At 39.8% G+C, this 18,818-nt stretch overlaps 1 long non-coding RNA gene across 2 annotated transcripts in view; it reads right to left on the reverse strand.

The window, feature by feature from the left end:
* LOC133246043 (uncharacterized) overlaps positions 1–18,818 on the reverse strand; it is a 551,852-nt gene that overhangs the window by 353,439 nt on the left and 179,595 nt on the right. For both annotated transcript variants that reach the window (XR_009735878.1, XR_009735879.1), the window contains exon 3: positions 4,235–4,325. This is a non-coding gene — a long non-coding RNA (uncharacterized LOC133246043). The remainder of the gene's footprint in view (positions 1–4,234; positions 4,326–18,818) is intronic.

Below are 18,818 nucleotides of genomic sequence, written 5' to 3' on the forward strand. Positions count from 1 at the left end.
AAATAACTGAAGTAAAAAATGAAATGAAACCACTATTCAAGCATATCCTTCAATGATATATATTACTATGTACATACATATGTGTACATATATTTTTATATACATGCTATATGTTTATTTTTAAGATAAAAGTTATATTAAGCAAAAAATGCTTTAACAACTGAATTCCTAACAGAAAAAAAAATGAACCTCAATATTCCTTCAGGTCATACACAAAAATTAACTCAAAACGTATCATAGACCTAAACCAAAACACTAAAACTATAAAATTTCTAAATAAAAACCATAGAAAATCATTGTGACTTTGAGACAGGCAAAGACTTCCCAAATGGGCCACAAAAAAACATAAGGCATATTCATTGGTTGTGACAAATAAGTCATATAAATATTGATAAGAGGGAAAGTTGGGTGTGGGGTTTATGGGAGCTCTCTGTGCTATTTTTGCAATTTTTTATGTAAATCTAAAGCTATTCTCAACTAAAATTTTACTCTAACAAAAGATGGAACATAAAGTTTAAAATAGCCAAGTTGATACATTTTAAACTTAGGTTCTTTAAAAGACACAATTATGAAAATGAAAAGATAAGCTATAAACTGGTGAAAATATTTTCAAATCACATATCTGACAAAGGAATTGTATACAACTTATATAAAGAATTCTCAAAACTCAATAATAAGCAAATGCTAATTTTAAAAGATTTAAATAGATTTCAAAGATTTAAATTTCAGTAGAGAAGGTATATCGGAGAAGGCAATGGCACCCCACTCCAGTACTCTTGCCTGGAAAATCCCATGGACAGAGGAGCCTGGTGGGTTGCAGTCCATGGGGTCGCTAAGAGTCGGACAGGACTGAGCGACTTCACTTTCACTTTTCACTTTCATGCATTGGGGAAAGAAACGGCAATCCACTCCAGTGTTCTTGCCTGGAGAATCCCAGGGACGGGGGAGCCTGGTGGGCTGCCGTCTACGGGGTCATACAGAGTCAGACACGACTGAAGCGACTTAGCAGCAGCAGCACAGCAGCAGAGAAGGTATATGGATGGCTTTATATGCACATGAAAAGAAGTTTGGCATCAGTCACCAGGAAAATGAGTGACCACTGCACACCTATAACAATGGCTGGATTTTTTTTAGTAGGCTTTGAAGATGCAAGGCAATCAAAATTCTCATTGCTGGTAGGAATGCAAGATGGTACCTTTGAAAAAGAGATTGGCAATTTCTTAAGCATACACTCATCATATACCTCAGTAATCCTTCTCTGAAAGTGTTTACCTAAGAGAAGTAAAAACATTATGTCCTGTAAACAAATGATGCATAATGGAAACTGGAAACAATCCCAATGTCTATGGACTGGTAAATGAACAAACTGTGATTATGTCCACACATTGTAATGATGCTCCACAATAAAAAGTGAAAACACAGATTCACAGCACACAATATGAATGAATCTCAGAGGTGAAAGAAGCAGATGCAAAAGGCAACATCCTGCGTGATTCCATTTAGATGTTTCTAGAAAATGCAAAACTATAGTTTGCAGGGATGGGGAGTAGAGGGAAAGGCTTGATTACAAAGTGGCAAGAGAAGCTTTTGGGGGTGGTAGTATATATCTTGACTGTGGTAGTTATCACATGACATGTATATTTGTCAAAATGAATCAAGATATGTACCTGTAAAGGGAAAACCCTCTGTATGTAAATTATACTTCAAAATACTTTGAGGTATTTGATTGAAAAAATAAAATTTCAGAATATGTCTTCCATGTAACTTCACATACGGCTGCTCTTTTTTGGTTAACATCAGAGCACTAAAAATGCTATGGCAATATGACTTCAGTTCAGTTCAGTTCAGTCGCTCAGTCGTCTCCGACTCTTTGCGACCCCATGAATCGCAGCACACCAGGCCTCCCTGTCCATCACCAACTCCCAGAATTCATTCAGACTCACGTCCATCGAGTCAGTGACGCCATCCAGCCATCTCATCCTCTGTCGTCCCCTTCTCCTCCTGCCCCCAATCCCTCCCAGCATCAGAGTCTTTTCCAATGAGTCAACTCTTCGCATGAGGTGGCCAAAGTATTGGAGTTTCAGCTTCAGCATCATTCCCTTCAAAGAAATCCCAGGGCTGATCTCCTTCAGAATGGACTGATTGGATCTCCTTGCAGTCCAAGGGACTCTCAAGAGTCTTCTCCAACACCACAGTTCAAAAGCATCAATTCTTCAGCGCTCAGCCTTCTTCACAGTCCAATTCACATCATAGCCTTGACTAGATGGACCTTTGTTGGCAAAGTAATGTCTCTGCTTTTGAATATGCTATCTAGGTTGGTCATAACTTTCCTTCCAAGGAGTAAGCGTCTTTTAATTTCATGGCTGCAATCACCATCTGCAGTGATTTTGGAGCCCCAAAAATAAAATCTCTCACTGTTTCCACTGTTTCCCCATCTATTTGCCATGAAGTGATGGGACCAGATGCCATGATCTTAGTTTTCTGAATGTAGAGCTTTAAGCCAACTTTTTCACTCTCCACTTTCGCTTTCATCAAGAGGCTTTTTAGTTCCTCTTCACTTTCTGCCATAAGGGTGGTGTCATCTGCATATCTGAGGTTACTGATATTTCTCCCAGCATTGTGTGTGTATATCATAGCTCAATTACCATCCCATTTTTGAGCATTGCTTATTTCCAATTTTCTTACATATAGTTTTATAAAAGCATCTCTGTATACCAATTTCACCTTTCATTTCTAATTATGGCATCAGGACAAAACTCTAGGCATGAAATTACTGAGCCAAAGGGCATAAGCAGCAGCTTAAGGTTCTGGATATTTATTGCCAGTTTACTCTCCAGAACAGATAAACACAGCTTAACATATCAATCATCATAACAGTGGGTTTATAATAGAAATCTTAAAAATATCTGTTTTTTGAACATGGAACAATCATACAAGAAAAGACTTCCTCAAAGTATTTTGAGGAGGCAGCAACCTAACTCTCAGTTCTAGAATATCAAACTAAAACATGAGAAAAATGTCTACAAGGTAGTGAGAAAATGAACAAATCTACAGAACAAAGGATTTTGGGTGAAATTTCCAGGGGCTCTTTATAATCAAAGAGCTCTTGAATAAATTTTTTTCTCAAGAAAGAGGATTCATTTTTCCATCTATAATACTTTGCATAATGAAGGACAACTAGCAGAATAATTTATTAGAATCTGATTTACACTTAAATTTTCAAGAGCAATAATTTATTTCAATTAAGTTATGTCTCCTTTTAACCATCAGGAGTGAAAATGTTGAAATTTTCATAATAATCTTTCAATGTAACAAACCCTGTATTCCAAAATAGAATCCTAGGCTTGATATTCTTTCATGTGTTGGTCACTATAATCAAGGCACATTTTATATGAATCAATGACTATACTTTACAATGGAAATGGAAAAACCTTATTAATTTTCCAATGATGTCTGTCTATTCATACATTAGCTCTACTATAACTAAGATAAACATAACTAAGATAACTAAAATTTTAGCTAAAAAAGGACAAAAATAAAAGAACAAAAGCTCAGTTCAGTTCAGTCACTCGGTCATGTCGGACTTTTTGTGACCCCATGGATTGTAGCACGCCGGGCCTCCCTGTCCATCACCAGCTCCCAGAGTTCACTCAAATTCATGTCCATTGAATTGGTGATGCCATCCAACCATCTCATCATCTATCATCCCCTTCTCCTCCTGCCTACAATCTTTCCCAGCATCAGGGTCTTTTTCAATGAGTCAGTTCTTTACATCAGGTGGCCAAAGTATTGGAGTTTCAGCTTCAGCATCAATCTTTCCAAAGAATATTCAGGACTGATTTCCTTTAGGATGGACTGGTTGGATCTCCTAGCTGTCCAAGGACCTAAACCTGTCCAAGGAACTTAAACCTGGACTACATTAAATCCAGTATCAAAATGTCCTCATGAAGAATGAATAAAATTTCTGAACCTCAGACATATGATTCTGGAGTTCTAATCATTTTCCATCACTGACTTGAAAGATGAACAATGTCTGTCTGAATAGCTCCATCTGAAACCCTCTTTTCTGAATTATTCATGCAGGCATGAATTTTGATTGTACAGAATTCATGTAGAACTTGTATCATGAAACTTCAGAATAGAAAGAACCCTGATTTACCCAAATCCTCACAGTGGGTTGGTAGTTGTGCTGACAGTGAATTCAGCTTCTAAGCCTTACACTCTCTGTACTCACCACATCCTTCCTGCCTTGCTCTCTATTCCACATCGGCTGGGATAATTCATTTGACTGTACATTGCAAATGCCTCCTGCCAGAATGTTTGACCTGTGAAATGAATCCAAAATCACATCAATAAAGGTTTCATTCCAAACCATTTTTTAAAACTTACAGGTGAAGTTTATTTATTAACCTAATAATTAAATCGGAGAAGGCAATGGCACCCCACTCCAGTACTCCTGCCTGGAAAATCCCATGGATGGAGGAGCCCAGAAGGCTGCAGTCCATGGTCTCACTGAGGGTCAGACACGACTGAGCGACTTCACTTTCACTTTTCACTTTCATGCATTGGAGAAGGAAATGGCAACCCACTCCAGTGTTCTTGCCTGGAGAATCCCAGGGACGGGGCATCCTGGTAGGCTGCCATCTATGGGGTCGCACAGAGTCAGACACCACTGAAGTGACTCAGCAGCAATAATTAAATACAGATTATATAATATTTATTATTCAACATAACCACAGATTTTCTATATTTTCAAAGATAGATAATTTTTTTTCCAGGTGAACTGAATAAATTAAAACTTTCACTATTTCTGGTGGATTAGTTTTTTGTCTTTTTTTTTTTTTAGTTTTTTTTGGAGTAGAGTTACTTCACAATGTTGTGTTAGTTTCTTCTGTCCAGCAAAGTGAATCATAAATATATGAATAAATATATCCCTTCTTTTTGAATTTCCCTCCCATTTAGGTCACCATAGAGCACTGAGTAGGTTCTTGTTAGTTATCTATTTTATACATAGTAGTGTATATATGTCAATCCCAATCTCCCATTCCAAACCATCTTTAATATTTCATTATATCATCTAGGATTCAGAGGACACCAAATTCAACTTCTAAAATTAAAAAATATATATATTTAGAAGAAATTTTTAGTAGAAATGAACATCAATTTCAACTGTTATTTACTATTATTAGTATTTAGAACTTATTTAAAGAAAAATGCTTAAAAGGTGAAATGGAACTGCCTTATGATCCAGTAATCCCACTGCTGGGCATACACACTGAGGAAACCAGAATTGAAAGAGACACGTGTACCCCAATGTTCATCGCAGCACTGTTTATAATAGCCAGGACATGGAAGCAACCTAGATGTCCATCAGCAGATGAATGGATAAGAAAGCTATGGTATATATACACAATGGAGTATTACTCAGCCATTAAAAAGAATACATTTGAATCAGTTCTAATGAGGTGGATGAAACTGGAGCCTATTATACAGAGTGAAGTAAGCCAGAAGGAAAAACACCAATACAGTATACTAACGCATATATATAGAATTTAGAAAGATGGTAACAATAACCCTGTATACGAGACAGCAAAAGAGACGCTGATGTATAGAACAGTCTTTTGGACTCTGTGGTAGAGAGAGAGGGTGGGATGATTTGGGAGAATGGTATTGAAATATGTATAATATCATATATGAAATGAGTCGCCAGTCCAGGTTCCATGAGCGATACTGGGTGCTTGGGGCTGGTGGAATGGGACAACTCAGAGGGATGCTATGGGGAGGGAGGAGGGAGGAGGGTTCAGGATGGGGAACACATGTATACCTGTGGCAGATTCATTTTGATATATGGCAAAACCAATACAATATTGTAAAGTTAAAAAATAAAATTAAATTAAAAAAATTTTTTGAAACATTTGAAAATGACTTGAACAGGCAACCAGAATAAATATTACATCCTTGCACTGTGATCCTCTTCTCTTCTCTCAGATACACACACACACACACACACTTATTTCCCACAGACTGCCAGGAACCTACCCTAGGCCATCACCAATGCATGAAACTCCACCTGCACTCAGGAGCAGGCTGCCCAGACATCCTCATTGAGATCAGCCTGGAGCAAAATGGAAAGAGGCAGAGTACAGGCCCCCATCCACGCTCCTGATCTTTTAGCATCTTCTTCCAGGTCCCCCTGCCTCTCACCCAACCTGCTGACACAGCTCCTTCCCCCAGCTCCAGCTACCTGAGAAACCTACCTAGTATTTGATTTCTATGGCAAAACACAATAAAAGTCCAAGAAGGGCTAAGTCAGGCAAATGGACTGGCAGAAAAAGACGCTGGACTGAGAACAGACTGTGATGATTCTCATCCCAGCTGTACCCTATTCACTAGCTGAGCAAGGCTGGGCAGGCACTATGGCTCTCTGGGCTGAAACAGGAAAATGGATGGGCTGGGCAAGGCTGTTTGCAGAGCTTGCTCTGAGTCGCAACTTTCAAGGTCCAGGGTGCCTGCCCTTTAAGCAGAATAAAGAGCCCTCCAGCATGGGGACTCATCCAACAATTGTGTCCCTTGACCAAATGCTTCCACAAAAAAGCCACAGAATGTTTTTCATTCCCTTAGGACTTTTGATGAGCTCCTTCTGGTTTGTTTTGCCTTGTTTAAAATATCTAGCCCAACACCAGGGAGTACGGGGGCAGAGTTAAGTAGGCCCCGCTCTGGCTCCAGCCCTCCCCGAGACATTGGCCTGAGTCAGAATGAATTTATAGGATTAAAAAAAAAAAAAAAACTTGCTCAAAAGTAAAATAGCTTCTGAAAAAAATGCTTGCAATTCACCAAATAGACACATCCAGGAGTCGCTTCACTGTAATAGTCATATCCCCAAAGTGCTGAATTCCACCCTGTACATAATGAAAGAAAAGCAGCAGGCAGATCCCTGCCAGATAACAATGAAAAAGAAAGCTACAGAGGGACCTCACCTATGTAGTAGCTGCAAGCACAGATCAGGAGAATTGCCCACCAGCCTATCAGTGCCTGGGGGGCGGGGTTTACCTCTAGGACAGATCCTGGCACAAAGAGGTCCTCGATAAATTTTTGTTGAATGTCTGAATAAACCCATGGGTGGGTCAATGAACAGAGAAGAAGCAAGGAAGCACAGTTCAGCAGAGGTCCACCCACCTGTTTTAGTATGAGAAAAACAGGTCCTTTTAGCAATAACAGCCGGAGGGAAAGCATTACAGGGCAAGAGAATGAGCATGTTTGCTGGGCGGTGCTTTCCCACGTGATGCAGGAGCAGCTGACCCACCCTTCAGCTGGGAAGTAGATAGTGCATGACTACCAGGAGTTCTGGTATAAAAAAGAAGCAAGGACCAACTCTCCATCTTTGCTAGAATTTGAACTTCCATTTGAAGACTCTCTGGGTGCCTGCTCGCCCTTTCTTCTCTCCTCTACTTACTCCCATATACCTTGTCCTTATTTCTGTGTATCCAATTCTGTGTCCATTATTCCATTTTGTCTTGTTTTGTCAGCTCTGCAGTGTAAGAAAAACCTCAGATTTAAACCTTATGAAGGTGTTTAGGAGATAAAAGGGAATTTGAATATACTTGCAACCCCACCCACATTGTCATGTGGTAGTAGTCCAACAGAGCTGCTTCCACCATGAATTGGAAGAGGTGTCTGCAGTGGGCCTGCAGGATTCCAACACAGAGAGGCGCTAGGATCACAACAACTTGGGGAGGGGTGGAGGAGGAAGGGTTTAAACTCTATATGACTCCTTGTGGTTACATTCATGAAGTCTGTGGGTTTTTTTTTTTTTTTTACTGGCTTACAAGTCATTTAAGACAACTGTTATATTAAATAACCTCTTTCACTTGCTTATGACATTTAGAAGAAGAGGCACATACAAAATGCCTTTCATGTCAGCCAGATTGCCCTGAGATCCTCAGCCAAACAAGACAATCTAATCATAGGAGTAAGGAATTCATGCTTTGTTCATTCGTTCATAACTTATCCATTTTGCAAACACTGAACATCTCTGCTGTACACCAGGAGAAATACAAAGGTGAACAAAACAGGGTTTTGAAATTGAGTTTTTTCCACCTTGAGATTTCACAGTCCTATAGTTGATTCCTCTAGGGGTGACTAATTTATTTCACTTCCTCCAAATATGTTTATAAAGATGAGTGGAGAAAGCTAAACCCAACAAGTGTAGGTTCAAATCTTGGCTCTGTCGCAGTGATGTGTGATACTTGGCAAATTTCTTAACCTTTCTAAGCTTTAGTTTATTCGTCTATAATGATGATGCCTATTTCACAGGACTGTTATGTTTGCTTGAAAAAAAAAAATAAAATGCATAGAACAGTCTTTGCAACAGTTTTTGCAACAGTAAATATTGCAAATTAGTCATTCAATTTGTAAATAATTCCTGGGAGGAATTCAATCAAAGTTAATTTGTTACTTCTAGTATCCTCTCTTCCTCTGACCATTTCTCCTAGATTTGTACTTTTAGTACTGTTAGTGAATCTGACCTCCTTCTCCCAAATAAGTTTGACTCTCATATGCTGTTTTATGTACTGCAGCTGTTCTTTGCTTTCAACACACGCCAATATGAAACTTTCAAATGAGCTAACTCTGACTTTGTTTTTTACATTAGTACCAATAAAAGCTAACATTTATTAACTCAAACCTAGTCAAGTTGTAGGCACAACTCAGCATTTTACCTGTGTCACCTCACTTGATTCTTTTAAGAGCTCTGTGAAGTAGGTACTATATTGCATCTGCTTTTACAGCTGAAGAACAGAGAGATTAAGGAGTTTGCCCAAAGGTATGCTCCTGGTCAGAAGGGAAGGCAGGATTCTGGAACTCTGGCAGCCTGGTTCCAGAGGCCACCCTCTTAACCACTACACTATGCTGCCTTTATGGTGATTACTAGGTAGTATTGGGCTGCAAGTAACATCATAAGAGATCAAAGTTTTCAGCCAATTCATTTGATCACAAAATTCTAGGAATTCATCCAAAGTTTATTACATAGATTTCTGTAAAGAAAATGCATACACACACATATATATCCTTATGCATTTTGTATGTCTACATATATCAACTCTCTCTGTATATGGTATAAACATGTACACATATATTTCCATCACGATGGCTTCTGTTAAACATGAACTGAATCAATGCAGTAGTTCTGTAAAACTTGGTAGCCGGTGTTCTCAGTTCATCAGAACTCCAGAATCACAATGCATTCGTTCAGTATCTACTGAATACATAACTGGAGCTACTGTAATGATGTCCATGTGTAGAGTTTTCTCTTGTGTTATTGGAAGAGGGTATTTGCTATGACCAGTGTGTTCTCTTGGCAGAACACTATTAGCCTTTGCCCTGCTTCATTCTGTACTCCAAGGCCAAATTTGCCTGTTACTCCAGGTGTTTCTTGACTTCCTACTTTTGCATTCCAGTCCCCTATAATGAAAAGGACATCTTTTTTGGGTGTTAGTTTTAAAAGGTCTTGTAGGTCTTCATAGAACCGTTTAACTTCAGCTTCTTCAGCGTTACTGGTTGGGGCATAGACTTGGGTTACCATGATATTGAATGGTTTGCCTTGGAAACGAACAGAGATCATTCTGTCATTTTTGAGATTGCATGCAAGTACTGCATTTCAGGCTCTTTTGTTAGCCATGATGGCTACTCCATTTCTTCTAAGGGATTCCTGCCCACAGTAGTAGATATAATGGTCATCTGAGTTAAATTCACCCATTCCAGTCCATCTTAGTTCACTGATTCCTAGAATGTCAATGTTCACTCTTGTCATCTCCTGTTTGACCACTTCCAATTTGCCTTGATTCATGGACCTAACATTCCAGGTTCCTATGCAATATTGCTCTTTACAGAATTGAACCCTGCTTCCATCACCAGTCCCATTCACAACTGGGTGTTGTTTTCACTTTGGCTCCATCCCTTCATTCTTTCTGGAGTTATTTCTCCACTGATCTCCAGTAGCATATTGGACACCTACCGACCTGGGGAGTTCATCTTTCAGTGTCCTATCTTTTTGCCTTTTCATACTGTTCATGGGGTTCTCAAGGCAAGAATACTGAAGTGGTTTGCCATTCCCTTCTCCAGTGGACCACATTCTGTCAGGTTGACACCAAAATCAGATTGATTATATTCTTTGCAGCCAAAGATGGAGAAGCTCTATACAGTCAGCAAAAACAAGAATGGGAGCTGACTGTGCTTTGGATCATGAACTCCTTATTGCCAAATACAGACTGAAATTGAACAAAGTGGAGAAAACCTCTAGAACATTCAGGTATGACCTAAATTAAATCCCTTATGATTATACAGTGGAAGTGAGAAATAGATTTAAGGGCTTAGATCTGATAGAGTTCCTGATGAACTATGGATGGAGGTTCGTGACATTGTACAGTAGACAGGAATCAAGACCATCCCCAAAAAAAAGAAATGCAAAAAAGCAAAATGGCTGTCTGAGGAGGACTTACAAATAGCTGTGAAAAGAAGAGAAGCAAAAAGCAAAGGAGAAAGGGAAAGATATAAACATCTGAATGCAGAGTTCCAAAGAATAGCAAGGAGAGATAAGAAAACCTTCCTCAGTGATCAATGCAAAGAAATAGAGGAAAACAATAGAATGGGAAAGATTAGAGCTACCAAGGGAACATTTCATGTAATGATGGGCAATAAAGACAGAAATAGTATGGACCTAACAGAAGCAGAAGATATTAAGAAGAGGTGGCAAGAATACACAGAAGAACTGTACAAAAAAGATCTTCACAACCCAGATAATCACAATGGTGTGATCACTCACCTAGAGCCAGACATCCTGGAATGTGAAGTCAAGTGGGCCTTAGGAAGCATCACTACAAACAAAGCTAGTGGAGGTGATGGAATTCCAGTTGAGCCATTTCAAATCCTGAAAGATGACGCTGTGAAAGTGCTGACCACAATATGCCAACAAATTTCTCAATCTCAGCAGTGGCCACAGGACTGGAAAAGGTCACTTTTCATTCTAATCCCAAAGAAAGGCAATGCCAAAGAATGCTCAAACTACCACACAATTGCCCGGAACTCACATGCTAGTAAAGTAATGCTCATAATTCTCCAAGCCAGGCTTCAGCAATATGTGAACCGTGAACTTCCAGATATTCAAGCTGGTTTTAGAAAAGGCAGAGGAACCAGAGATCAAATTGCCAACATCCACTGGATCATCAAAAAAGCAAGAGAATTCCAGAAAAACATCTATTTCTGCTTTATTGACTATGCCAAAGCCTTTGACTGTGTGGATCTCAAAAACTGTGGAAAATTCTGAAAGAGATGAGAATAGCAGACCATTTGACCTGCCTCCTGAGAAACCTGTATGCAGGTCAGGAAGCAACAGTTAGAACTGGCCATGGAACAACAGACTGGTTCCAAATAGGAAAAGGAGTACAATAGGAAAAGGAGTGTATATTGTCACCCTGCTTATTTAACTTATATTCAGAGTACATCATGAGAAATGTGGGCTCGAAGAAGCACAAGCTGGAATCAAGATTGCCAGGAGAAATATCAATAACCTCAGATAAGCAGATGACACCACGCTTATGGCAGAAAGTGAAGAAGAACTAAAGAGCCTCTTGATGAAAGTGAAAGAGGAGAGTGAAAGAGTTGGCTTAAAGCTCAACATTAAGAAAACTAAAATCAAGGCATCTGGTCCCATCACTTCATGGCAAATAGATGGGGAAACAGTGGAAACAGTGGCTGACTTTATTTTTCTGGGCTCCAAATCACTGCAGATGGTGATTGCCGCCATGAAATTAAAAAACGCTTACTCCTTGGAAGGAAAGTTATGACCAACCTAGACAGCATATTAAAAAGAAGAGACATTCCTTTGCCAACAAAGGTCTGTCTAATCAAGGCTATGGTTTTTCCAGTGCTCATGTATGGATGTGAGAGTTGGACTATAAATAAAGCTGAGCGCTGAAGAATTGATGCTTTTGAACTGTGCTGTTGCAGAAGACTCTTGAGAGTCCCTTGGACTGCATGGAGATCCAACCAGTCCATCCTAAAGGAGATCAGTCCTGGGTGTTTATTGGAAGAACTGATGTTGAAGCTGAAACTCCAATACTTTGGCCACCTGATGTGAAGAACTGACTCATCTGAAAAGACTCTGATGCTGGGAAAGATTGAGGGCAGGAGGAGAAGGGGACGACAGAGGATGAGATGGTTGGATGGCATTACCGCGTCAATGGACATGGGTTTGGGTGGACTCCGGGAGTTGGTGATGGACAGAGAGGCCTGGCATGCTGAGGCTCATGGGGGTGCAAAGAGTCGGACACTACTGAGCGACTGAACTGACTGACTGAATGACTGACTGACTGTAATGATAAAAAGATGAGCCCTGTCAATGAGGAATTCATAGTCCAGAAGGGGAGAGAGAGACCTAGCAAGGAGGTCATCACAACATTATTTGTGTAAACAAGTACTTGACACACAAGGGTAAAGTAAATATCCCCCAAAACTGTTTACTTAATAATAATAATAATAAAAGAACGAGTCCCTTTTAGACTTCTGGAGGCACCCTTCACATGGGTTCTCATGGGTATATTTTTCATTAATTCCAGAACCACTGAGGGCCAAGTCCTGCTGATCCAAGCCCTTCCAAGATATTAATAGAACTTCCTTCAGCTCATCTGGCTTCAAGTAAACCAAGACAGAGTATCCTGCAAAGACTCAATCTCTATCCACCAATCCTCCCATCCCCTAAACTCCTAGGTTTCTAGAAAAAGCAATATCTGAGGTCCAATCAGACAGTTCCTTACAGAGGCAGGGTCTCCACTATGTATGGATGATTTCCACAGAATTTTGCCCAAGGGCTACAAATGGAACTCAAAGTCTCGTCCTTCTATGATGATTTAAGTTCACTGGGCTTGGGTTAACAACAGTAAACATTATTCCCAGTCTCTTTGGTTTTGTACAAAGGATGGAAAGAAAAGAATTAATACACAAAAGACTTTTTTTAAAGCTCAGCTTTAACATGGCAAGAAGGAAATATAGAGGGGAAATATCTCTTAATTTCATGTTAAAAGCAGAGAGAAGAAATGTCTTCAGCTTTGAAGAACAAAGGAATAACAGACTACACAAAGCAAAAAATTTAAAGATAACTCATATAATCTTATTAGCAGCAACGTTTTTAGTACAAAACTTACAGACTATGGTATATCTAATTGTTGCCCTTGTTGCCCTAGGGGAAAAAATATCTTATTGTTTACCTTTTATCTGATCTTATGTCTGTCTTCCCTTTTATTCTTAAAGCACATCTTATCCTCACTAATCAAGTAAAAATAGTTTATCTCTTTTTTTTTTGATGGCACAAATGGAATCTTGTTCCTCCCTGTAGTGTCTAGCATGTTTCATTGCACATTTATTTGCCGATCAATAAAGAAGATATTTTCACTTGGAACCAAAAAAAGACATTAATTTATTTATTTATCTTCCACAGAGAGAACCAACTCCTACCAGAGATCATAAAATATTTGGATACTGAACTTGTCAGTGCTCTTCCAAATGTTCATATTCAATTTGAGGAAAAGTTTATTTGGTAAGTTTGGTCAAATGCCTAATGGAATAATGCAAAGGAAGTAAAGATCTGAAGTGAAAAACATTGAAAGGTAAAGAAAAGGTGGAGACTAAGATTCAGATCTCAAAAAAAGCACTAAATTTATACTTATAAACTTACTTTCCAGAGCTTTGCTAACCAGGTTGCATACAATGCTTTGAAAATCTAAAGGGATAAAACTTTCTAAGGCAGAGTTTCTCAGAGTATGATCTAACCCTCCCACTCCCACGCCCATCAGAACCACAAAGTGCTGAGATTCTAAGGTCCAACTCCTATATTTTTAGGAAACCCACAAATTATTGGTAAAATACTCAAAACTAGGACAAGAATTCCAATTTACAAAGGACACACAAACCCCAATTTCTTTACCATAAAGTTTATGTTAGTTTGGTAAATGGATGAAGATGACCAAAAATACATCTGCCTTCAAGGAGCAGTAAAGCCCCTGAGTGCTTGAAATTTATCCTGCCCCTTTCAAAAGAGGTGCACAGACACTGTTCTATGGCCCCACAAACCAGATGCTTCTGTCAGAACTAACCCTCTTATCCTAGTCACAGCACAGCACAAAGGTTATCCAGTGAGATAGTCTATGTTCATACCTGCTAGAGACTTACAGACTAATCAGATTCTCACTGCTGATGGGGCTGGGAGATGAGAAAAATAGAGAAAAGCAGACAAACCCAAGCGTGCCAAGAACATCTCTCTCTTTGTTTAAGTCACTGGTGGCAGGCTTTCTGTTTCCTTGTAGCTGAATGCACTTCTGACTGATACTACTTGCATTTTAGTGAATACCACTGAAATATAGTTTCATATTTTATTAGTACAGATTACATTAATGATACAGCCCTTATCAAAGACAAAATTATTAAGAACAGAATTGAACAGATGACATTTGAGAAAAGATGCCAGGAAAGTCTCCTAAAGGAATTAGAGTATTCAGTTCAGTTCAGTTCAGTCACTCAGTCGTGTCTGACTCTTTGCGACCCCCTGAATTGCAGCACGCCAGGCCTCCCTGTCCATCACCAACTGCCAGAGTTCACTCAGACTCATGTCCATCGAGTCAATGATGCCATCCAGCCATCTCATCCTCTGTCGTCCCCTTCTCCTCCTGCCCCCAATCCCTCCCAGCATCAGAGTCTTTTCCAATGAGTCAACTCTTCTCATGAGGTGGCCAAAGTACTGGAGTTTCAGCTTTAGCATCAGTTCTTCCAATAAACACCCAGGACTGATCTCCTTTAGGATGGACTGGTTGGATCTCCTTGCAGGCCAAGGGACTCTCAAGAGTCTTCTCCAACACCACAGTTCAAAAGCATCAATTCTTCGGCGCTCAGCCTTCTTCACAGTCCAACTCTCACATCCATACATGACCACTGGAAAAACCATAGCCTTGACTAGATGGACCTTTGTTGGCAAGGGAATGTCTCTGCTTTTGAATATGCTATCTAGGTTGGTCATAACTTTCCTTCCAAGGAGTAAGCGTCTTTTAATTTCATGGCTGCAGTCACCATCTGCAGTGATTTTGGAGCCAAAAAAACAAAGTCTGACACTGTTTCCCCATCTATTTGCCATGAAGTGATGGGACTGGATGCCATGATCTTTGTTTTCTGAATGCTGAGCTTTAAGCCAACTTTTTCCACTCTCCACTTTCACTTTCATCAACAGGCTTTTGAGTTCCTCTTCACTTTCTGCCATAAGGGTGGTGTCATCTGCATATCTGAGGTTATTGATATTTCTCCTGGAAATCTCGATTCCAACTTGTGTTTCTTCCAGCCCAGCGTTTCTCATAATGTACTCTGCATATAAGTTAAATAAGCAGGGTGACAATATACAGCTTTGACGTACTCCTTTTCCTATTTGGAACCAGTCTGTTGTTCCATGTCCAGTTCTAACTGTTGCTTCCTGACCTGCATACAGGTTTCTCAAGAGGCAGGTCAGGTGGCCTGGTATTCCCATCTCTTTCAGAATTTTCCACAGTTTATTGTGATCCACACAGTCAATCCAAATATTCTGCAATATAAGCATACTTTCATAAAGCAAAGTAAACTGTATGTTACTATATAACTGGTAGTCGAGAAGAATGTTGTTACTCATGAGTCTTAGCAGAAGCCCAGCATAGAGAAGAGCTTGCTTAAAAGCATGGAGACAGTACAGGAATGAGTGCTTTGCAGCCACAAATTACTACAGTTATTAAGTAGACTGAGACAACTATGCAGCTGCACATATAGGCTATCCTACACAAAAAAGGAAAAATGACTCCAAGGATGAACTCAACAGCCCAGAGGGTAGAGCTGGAACTATGGGAAATGATTCTCAGGCTTTGCATCCCAAATGAAGGAAGAGTCAACCTGTGTCCAGCTGAATTTCAGATTTGCTATGGATCAGTGACCTTTGAGTACCTCTTCACTTCCTTCTTTTTGAAAAGCAGTGTCTATTCTGATTAGTCTATGCCTGTGTTGGTTGTACCTTTAAGTTGCAGTATTTGGATTGAGAGGAAGTGTACTCAAGGACCTATGCTTAAGAAAATGCCCCTGAGGGAACTTCCCTGGTGGTCCAGTGGTTAAGACTTGGCCCTTCCAGTGCAGGGAGTGTGGGTTTGATCCCTGGTCTGGGAACTAAGATCCCACATGCACTGCAGCAGGGTCAAAAAAATTTTTTTTAGGTTAAAAAAAAAATTGCACCTGAGGAGACTCATTCATACTTGGACCTAATTTAGATGAAGCATCCTGGACACTGAGCTGATGTTATAAAGGTCTGGGACTTTGAGGATGCTTATTATGAGCTGAGGATATTTTGCATGTCAGATGAACGTAAATAATTTGGTACCAGAGGGCAGACCATGTTGGCTTAAAATATGTTCACACGTTCTCTTAGGTTCTCCAAGAGTGGGGCCTAGTTCCCCTTGCTTTGAGTGTGAGTTGAACTTAGTGAATCATTTCAAAAGAATAAAATAAGGTAAAAGTGGAAATATGAGTCAGAAATACTATAGAAAGTAGATATGATAGTTCCAACAGTGTTAAAATCTGGGGTTATGTAGGCAATGAGTCATCACAACCTAGAATTCTAAACTTGTCAAAACTGTCAATTAAGTGCGAGAGCAGAATAAAGATATTTCAGATTCGCAAAACCTCAGAATATTTGTATTCACTCATGATTAGGAAGTCAACTGTGGATGTACTCTAGCAAAAGATGGAGAAGAGAAATAAATAAAGCAGATAATTAATAATAGCTAACATTTACTAAGTGCTTATTTTATGCCAGGCACTGTGCTGAGTCTTGTTCATGTATTATTCCGTTTAACCACACAACAATCCTATGAAGAATATACTATTACTACCTTATAGAATAGGAGATTGAGTTATAAAGGAGCCAAATAAGTTACCTATGTTATTGGTAAGTTGTAGAACTAAGATCTAAGCCTGGGCAGTCTGTCTGACTCTAGAGCCCATGATCTTAAACACTCCCTATCTTTCCAGGAAGTCATGTTACCATGAAACATGGGATCAAATCAGGACAGCAGCGAGGGAAATCTTCAGGATGAAAGCTAAGAAGCAGGACTATCATCATCAGTGTAATAAACTGGGGCAGGAGAAGAGAAGAAATGAGTCAACTCTAGGAGGAAAAGAAGATGACTTCATAGATAGCATGATCTAAGAACATTAAAAGAGTGCAAGGAAACAAAGAGCAGTTAGAAAATCAAGAAAAATTAAAAAAATATACCCATAAGATGGAAAATCGCTGGGCCCAACCAGGGCCCAGCAAGACGGCTCCTGAAAAGGAGGTTGGTGAAAAGAAGAAGCTGGTCCTCCATCAACAAGGTGGTGACTAGAAAATATACAACCAAAATTCACAAGTGCATCCATGGAGTGGGCTTCAAGAAGCAGACCCCTTGGGCACGTAAAGAAATCCAGAAATTTGCCACGAAGGAGATAGGAACTCCAGATGTACACATTGATACCAGGCTCTACTGGGCCAAAGGAATAAGGAATGTCCCATACTGTAACCATATGTGGTCGTCCAGAAAAAGTAACGAGGATGAAGACCGACCAAACAAGCTTTATATGTTGGTTACCTACATACCTGTCTGTCATCACTTTTAAAAATCCACACAGTTAATGTGGAAAAGAATTAACTGTGATTGTTGAATAAAGTTATAGAACTGCCTTCATATCTTGATTTTCCTTTTCAAGTTCCAACATAAAGGCTTGCATATCTTTAAGCAGTTTCCAGTTACAGGATCATCTGGAGAGTTTCCTAAGTACTGTGCTTGGACCTCTTCTCCCCAGTCACTGGAGTTTCTGAATATTTGGACAGGAACTAGGCAGGTGTTCTAAGGTGTTTTTGAAGTGCAACCTGGCTTGAGAATGACTATCCCAATTATAGTCGGGACACCATGGGGTATTAATGTTAATGCTTTTACACGCATGTCTTGTTGATTTTAAGATAAACAGTTTTCCAGAAACTGGCATGTAGAAGTTAACTGCTATTTTTCACATTTTAACAAACTAAAATGATATATTTCATAGATTTAATTAAACATGTTCAGTTCAGTTCAGTTCAGTCCAGTCACTCAGTCGTGTCTGACTCTTTGCGACCCCCTGAATCGCAGCACGCCAGGCCTCCCTGTCCATCACCAACTGCCAGAGTTCACTCAGACTCATGTCCATCGAGTCAATGATGCCATCCAGCCATCTCATCCTCTGTCGTCCCCTTCTCCTTCTGCCCTCAATCCCTCCCAGCATCAGAGTCTTTTCCAATGAGTCAACTCTTCACATGAGGTGGCCAAAGTACTGGAGTTTCAGCTTCAGCATCACCTTACAATGAACACCCAGGACTGATCTCCTTCAGAATGGACTGGTTGGATCTCCTTGCAGGCCAAGGGACTCTCAAGAGTCTTCTCTAACACCACAGTTCAAAAGCATCAATTCTTCGGCACTCAGCCTTCTTCACAGTCCAACTCTCACATCCATACGTGACCACTGGAAAAACCATAGCCTTGACTAGACGGACCTTTGTTGGCAAAGTAATGTCTCTGCTTTTGAATATGCTATCTAGGTTGGTCATAACTTTCCTTCCAAGGAGTAAGCGTCTTTTAATTTCATAGCTGCAATCACCATCTGCAGTGATTTTGGAGCCCCAGAAAATAAAGTCTGACACTGTTTCCACTGTTTCCCCATCTATTTGCCATGAAGTGATGGGACCAGATGCCATGATC

The sequence above is a fragment of the Bos javanicus genome, chromosome 4 (assembly GCF_032452875.1).
Source record: "Bos javanicus breed banteng chromosome 4, ARS-OSU_banteng_1.0, whole genome shotgun sequence".
Classification (NCBI taxonomy): domain Eukaryota; kingdom Metazoa; phylum Chordata; class Mammalia; order Artiodactyla; family Bovidae; genus Bos; species Bos javanicus.